The sequence below is a fragment of the Arachis ipaensis genome, chromosome B4 (assembly GCF_059453495.1).
Source record: "Arachis ipaensis isolate K30076 ecotype BB chromosome B4, ASM5945349v1, whole genome shotgun sequence".
NCBI classification, from domain to species: Eukaryota; Viridiplantae; Streptophyta; class Magnoliopsida; order Fabales; family Fabaceae; genus Arachis; species Arachis ipaensis.
This window is the reverse complement of record NC_142439.1, coordinates 104589820-104597184: the sequence shown is the minus strand read 5'-3', so window position 1 is coordinate 104597184 and position 7365 is coordinate 104589820. Positions and strand designations below refer to the sequence as shown.

General features: G+C 37.0%; 1 non-coding gene across 1 annotated transcript; it reads right to left on the bottom strand.

Moving 5' to 3' along the window:
- Positions 1-6511: 6511 nt before the first annotated feature.
- On the bottom strand, positions 6512-6619 carry LOC148568649 (small nucleolar RNA R71). The gene has a single exon (XR_015881858.1). It is a non-coding gene; the product is annotated as a small nucleolar RNA R71 (small nucleolar RNA).
- Positions 6620-7365: the final 746 nt, after the last annotated feature.

The following is a 7365-nucleotide window of genomic DNA, read 5'->3' as shown; positions in this document are numbered from 1 at the left end:
CTTTGATGCCAAATTAGCTGGAGAAAAAAGATTGCTTCAGCTAAATGAGCTAGAGGAATTCAGATTCACTGCTTTCGAAAATGCCAAGCTTTATAAAGAGAAATAAAAAAAGTGGCATGACAGAAAGCTGTCATCTAGAATCTTTGAACCAGGACAGAAGGTTCTGTTGTTTAACTCTAGACTCAGGCTATTCCCCGGGAAACTGAAATCCCGGTGGAGGGGACCATATGTGATTACAAGTGTATCACCATATGGTTATGTGGAACTTCAAGATATTGATTCTGATAAGAAGTTCATTGTTAATGGACAGAGAATCAAGCACTATCTTGAAGGCAATATTGAGCAAGAGTGCTCAAGACTGAAGCTAAATTAAAAGCTCAGCAAGGTCCAGCTAAAGACAATAAAGAAGCGCTTGCTGGGAGGCAACCCAGCCATGGGGCATCACTTCCTCTAAGCATTTTGCCCTATTCTTGATTTTATTTGTTTATATAAAGTTCATTGATACTAAGGTAAAGAGTCAATTGTATAAGTTTACAAAGTTACAGAAGGATTCTACACACAAAACAGAGAAAAAGAGCTTACTGGCAAGAAAACGCCAGTAAAAGTTTGTTTTGGGCGTTCAACGCCCAAAAGAAGCATCCACTAGGCGTTGAACGCCAGTAAGGATAGCCATCTAGGCGTTAAACGCCAGAAAGAAGCATCTTCTGGGCGTTGAACGCCAGAAAGAAGCTCCTTCTGGGCGTTTAACGCCAGATTTACAGCGTCCTGGGTGTTCAGAAAAACACCCAGTGACAAAGGAGTTCCTGGCGTTCAATGCCAGAAAGAAGCAACAGCTGGGCGTTGAACGCCCAGGAGAAGCAGCAGTTGGGCGTTGAACGCCCAAAACATGCAGCGTTTGGGCGTTCAAACGCCAGGATGGTGGGGAGGAGGTAAATTCGTTTTTTCTTCATATTTTTCATTTTAATCTTAATTTTCATGTTTCAATTCATGATTTCTTGCATAAACATGTTACAAACCCTGATTTCTAAAATCCCTAATTTCTAAAAACCCTTCTTTAAAAATATTAAATGTATCTTAATCCATAAGCACAAATCCTTTTTTTCAATCCAATTCAACTCTTTTTCAAAATTTTCAAAACAAATCTATCTTTTTTCATTCAAAAATCTTTTCAACTAATCAATATCTTTTTCAAATCTCCATATTATCTTTTTCAAAAATCCAATTTTATCTTTTTCAAATATCTTTCATATCTTTTCAATTTTAAATTATATCTTTTCTTATCATACTTATTTTTTTAAAATCATATCTTCTATCTTATCTTTCTCCCTATTTTCGAAAACCCCCCTCCCTTTTAAAAACCCATTCGGCCTCCTTCCTCTCATCCACCATCCTACACTAGCTCTCCTTCTATCCCTCTCCTTTCTTTTCTTTTGCTTGAGGACAAGCAAACCTCTAAGTTTGGTGTGTTTATCCGTGATCACTAAACCATACCCACTAAGATCATGGCTTCTAAAGGAAAACAACCCACTCTAAGAGGCAAGAAAGAGAGTGTTCCAAAACCACTTTGGAATCAAGGGAAGTTCTTAACTAAAGAACATTCAGACCATTATTACAAAATAATGGGTCTAAGATCAGTGATCCCGGAAGTTAGATTCGATCTGAAAGAAGACGAATATCCGGAGATCCAGGAGCAAATTCGAATCAGGAACTGGGAGATCCTAGCTAATCTTGAAACGAAAGTGGGAAGGAATATGGTCCAGAAGTTCTATGCTATTATGTGGCAAACAGACAAGCAAATACTATCTGGATCTGCTCTCTATGACTATCGGACCTTGGTCAGAGGAAAGATTGTTCATACCCACCCTGACAAGATCAGGGAGATCTTAAAGCTACCTCAGCTGAAAGATGATCCAGACTCCTTCAATAGAAGAATGATGAGAACAGACAAGGGCCTGGATAAGATTCTAGAGGATATATGTATCCCTGGAGCCAGGTGGACCACCAGCACGAAGGGTGTCCCAAATCAACTCAAAAGAGAAGATCTCAAACCAGTCGCCAGAGGATGGCTGGACTTCATTGGGCATTCTCTGCTGCCCACTAGCAACCGTTCTGAAGTCACTATTAGAAGAGCAGTGATGATCCATTGCGTCATGATGGGAAAAGAAGTGGAAGTTTATCAACTGATTTCAACTGAATTTTACAAAATTGCAAACAAAAATTCCAAAGATGCCAGGTTGGCTTATCCAAGCTTGATTTCTATGCTCTGCAAGGACGCTGGAGTAAGGATGGGAATAACTGAGAATATCTCAGTTGAGCGGCTGATGAGCGGATAATTTATACGCTTTTTGACATTGTTTTTAGTATGTTTTTAGTAGGATCTAGTTACTTTTAGGGATGTTTTCATTAGTTTTTATGTTAAATTCACATTTATGGACTTTACTATGAGTTTGTGTGTTTTTCTGTGATTTCAGGCATTTTCTGGCTGAAATTGAGGGACTTGAGCAAAAATCAGATTTAGAGGTTGAAGAAGGACTGCTGATGCTGTTGGATTATGACCTCCCTGCACTCAAAATGGATTTTCTGGAGCTACAGAACTCGAAATGGCACGCTTCCAATTGCGTTGGAAAGTAGACATCCAGGAATTTCCAGAAATATATAATAGTCTATACTTTGGCCAAGAATATATGACGTAAACTGGCGTTCAACGCCAGCTCTCTACCCAAATCTGGCGTCCAGCGCCAGAAAAGGAGCCAAAACCAGAGTTGAACGCCCAAACTGGCACAAAAGCTGGCGTTCAACTCCAAGAAGGACCTCTACACGTGCAACACTCAAGCTCAGCCCAAGCACACACCAAGTGGGCCCCGGAAGTGGATTTATGCATCAATTACTTACTTCTGTAAACCCTAGTAGCTAGTTTATTATAAATAGGACCTCTTACTATTGTATTAGACATCTTTGGTCTCAGTTTTAATCCATTGTTCATCTTAGGAGACTATTGATCAAGTTTTAGGGGGCTGGCCATCTCGGCCATGCCTGGACCTTTCACTTATGTATTTTTAACGGTAGAGTTTCTACACTCCATAGATTAAGGTGTGGAGCTCTGCTGTTCCTCAAAGATTAATGCAAAGTACTACTGTTTTCTATTCAATTCATCTTGTTTCGCTTCTAAGATATTCATTCGTACTTCAATCTGAATGTGATGAACGTGACAATCATTATCATTCCCTATGAACGCGTGCCTGACAACCACTTCCGTTCTACCTTCGACTGAATGAGTATCTCTTAGATCTCCTAACCAGAATCTTCGTGGCATAAGCTAGAATGATGGCGGCATTCAAGAGAATCCGGAAAGTCTAAACCTTGTCTGTGGTATTCCAAGTAGGATTCAATGAATGAATGACTGTGACGAGCTCCAAACTCGCGATTGCAGGGCGTTAGTGACAGACGCAAAAGGATAGTAAATCCTATTCCAGCATGATCGAGAACCGACAGATGAATAGCCGTGCCGTGACAGGGTGCGTTGACCGTTTTCACTGAGAGGATAAGATGAAGCCATTGATAAAGGTGATGCCTCCAGACGATTAGCCGTGCCGTGACAGGCATTGGATCATTTTCCCGAGAGATGACCAAAAGTAGCCGTTGACAATGGTGATGTATCACATAAAGCCAGCCATGGAAAGGAGTAAGACTGACTGGATGAAGATAGCAGAAAAGCAGAGGTTTAGAGGAACGAGAAGCATCTCCATTCACTTATCTGAAATTCTCACCAATGAATTACATAAGTATTTCTATCCCTATTTTATTATATCAAATTCGAAAACACTATTATCAATTTATATCTGCCTAACTGAGATTTGCAAGGTGACCATAGCTTGCTTCATACCAACAATCTCTGTGGGATTCGACCCTTACTCACGTAAGGTATTACTTGGACGACCCAGTGCACTTGCTGGTTAGTTACACGGAGTTGTGAACCATGGTCTTGGCATCATGTTTTTGGCGCCATTACCAGGGAAAGAAAGAGTGATGAATTTTACATAATTAAAGTGTAATCACGATTCCGCGTTCCAAGTTTTTGGCGCCGTTGCCGGGGATTGTTCGAGTTTGGACAACTGACGGTTCATCTTGTTGCTCAGATTCGGTAATTTTCTTTTTATTTTATTTTCAAAAATGCTTCTAAAAATTTTCTCATCTGTTTTCGAAAATAATATAAAAATGTTTTCAAAAATTTTATTCAAAATTTTTAAGAATGAATTCTAGTGTTTCATAAAGCATGTTGAAGCCTGGCTGGCTGTAAAGCCATGTCTAATTCCTTTGGGAATGAGTATGTCAGGCGTGTCATGTCTGAATTACATGCTGAAGCTTGGCTGAACATTGGCCATGTCTAGTGTTTTGGACCGGAGCTTTCATTGAAAGCTTGGCTGGCTCATGAGCCATGTCTAATTCCTGGACTGAAGCTTTAGACTAAGAATGCAAGATTCCTGGAATTCATGTTAAAAATTTTGGAATCCTTATTTTTTCTTTTTCATATAATTTTCGAAAAAAAAATCCAAAAAAATTAGAAAATCATAAAAATCAAAAAAACATTTTTTGTGTTTCTTGTTTGAGTCTTGAGTCATGTTATAAGTTTGGTGTCACTTGCATATGCATCCTGCATTTTTCGAAAATTTCATGTATTCATAGTGTTCTTCATGATCTTCAAGTTGTTCTTGGTAAGTCTTCTTGTTTGATCTTGATGATTTTTTGTTTTGTGTCTTTTATTGTTTTTCATATGCATTCTTGAATTCTTAGTGTCTAAGCATTAAAGAATTCTAAGTTTGGTGTCTTGCATGTTTTTTTTGCATTAAAAATTTTTCAAAAATATGTTCTTGATGTTCATCATGATCTTCATAGTGTTCTTGGTGTTCATCTTGACATTCATAGTGTTCTTGCATGCATCCCTTGTTTTGATTCAAAAATAAAAGAGAAAAACATGAAAATGATGTTTTTAATTTTTCTCTCTCTTCATTAAAAATTCAAAAATCAAAAAAATATCTTTCCCTTTTTCTCTCTCATCAAATTCGAAAATTTGAGTTGACTTTTTCAAATTTTTTAAAATCAAGTTGTTTCTTATGAGTCAAATCAAATTTTCAATTTGAAAATCTTATCTTTTTCAAAATCTTTTTCAAAAATCAAATCTTTTTTCAAAATTCTTAGTTATTTTCGAAAATTCAAAAAAATATTTTTCAAAAATCTTTTTCTTATTTTTATACCAAATTTTCGAAAATAACAATAACAATCAATGTTTTGATTCAAAAATTTCAAGTTTGTTACTTGCTTGTTAAGAAAGATTCAAACTTTGAGTTCTAGAATCATATCTTGTGATTTCTTGTGAATCAAGTCATTAATTGTGATTTTAAAAATCAAATCTTTTTCAAAAACTAAATTCTATCATATCTTTTCAAAAATATCTTCTCATCTTATCTTTTTCAAAAATCTAATTTCAAAATATCTTTTCTAACCTCCTAACTTCTTATCTTTTCAAAATTTGTTTCAACTAACTAACTAACTTTTTGTTTGTTTCTTAACTTTTTCAAAACTACCTAACTAACTCTCTCTCTCTAATTTTCGAAAATATCTCCCCTCTTTTTCAAAAATTTCTTTTTAATTAACTAATTATTCTTATTTTTATTTTTGATTTTAAAAATTTTCGAAAAATACTAACATTTTTCAAAAACCATTTTCGAAAATCACTAACCCTTTTTCAAAAATTGTTTTCGAAAATTCTCCCTCTCCCATCTTATTCTATTTATTTATTCATTTACTAACATCTCATCTCACATCTCAACCCTCCTCACAGTTGTGTTTCTTCCATTATATTACATTCTTTGTCTCCCCCTCTTCTTCTATTCACACAGGGATCCCTATAATGTGGTATAAAGGATCTCTATTATTATTATCATTATTTTTTTTTCTTCTGTGCCCTCTTCTTTGTCATATGAGCAGGAGCAAGGATAAGAACATTCTTGTGGAAGCAGATCCAGAACCTGAAAGGACTCTGAAAAGGAAACTAAGAGAAGCTAAATTACAACAATCCAGAGAAAACCTTTCAGAAATTTTCGAACAGGAAGAGGAGATGGCAGCCGAAAATAATAATAATGTAAGGAAGATGCTTGGTGACTTTACTGCACCTAATTCCAATTTACATGGAAGAAGCATCTCCATTCCTGCCATTGGAGCAAACAACTTTGAGCTGAAACCTCAATTAGTTTTTCTGATGCAGCAGAACTGCAAGTTTCATGGACTTCCATCTGAAGATCCTTTTCAGTTCTTAACTGAATTCTTGCAGATATGTGATACTGTTAAGACTAATGGAGTAGATCCTGAAGTCTACAGGCTCATGCTTTTCCCTTTTGCTGTAAGAGACAGAGCTAGATTATGGTTGGATTCTCAACCCAAAGACAGCCTGAACTCTTGGAATAAGCTGGTCACGGCTTTCTTAGCCAAGTACTTTCCTCCTCAAAAGCTGAGCAAGCTTAGAGCTGATGTTCAAACCTTCAGACAGAAAGAAGGTGAATCCCTCTATGAAGCTTGGGAAAGATACAAACAGTTGACCAAAAAGTGTCCTTCTGACATGCTTTCAGAATGGACCATCCTGGATATATTCTATGATGGTTTATCTGAGCTATCAAAGATGTCATTGGATACTTCTGCAGGTGGATCCATTCACCTAAAGAAAACGCCTGCAGAAGCTCAAGAACTCATTGACATGGTTGCTAATAACCAGTTCATGTACACTTCTGAAAGGAATCCTGTGAATAATGGGACGCCTATGAAGAAGGGAGTTCTTGAAGTTGATACTCTGAATGCCATATTAGCTCAGAATAAAATATTGACTCAGCAAGTCAATATGATCTCTCAGAGTCTGCATGGAATGCAAGCTGCATCCAACAGTACTCAAGAGGCTTCTTATGCAGAAGAAGCTTATGATCCTGAGAACCCTGCAATAGCAGAGGTAAATTACTTAGATGAACCTTATGGAAACACCTATAATTCATCATGGAGAAATCATCCAAATTTCTCATGGAAGTATCAAAAGCCTCAACAAGGCTTTAATAATGGTGGAAGAAACAGGTTTAGCAATAATAAACCTTTTCCATCATCCACTCAGCAACAGACAGAGAACTCTGAACAAAATGCTTCTAATTTAGCAAATCTAGTCTCTGATCTATCTAAGGCCACTGTGAGTTTCATGAATGAAACCAGGTCTTCCATTAGAAATTTGGAAGCACAAGTGGGCCAGCTGAGTAAAAGGATCACTGAAATCCCTCCCAGTACTCTCCCAAGCAATACAGAAGAGAACCCAAAAAGAGAGTGCAAGGCCAT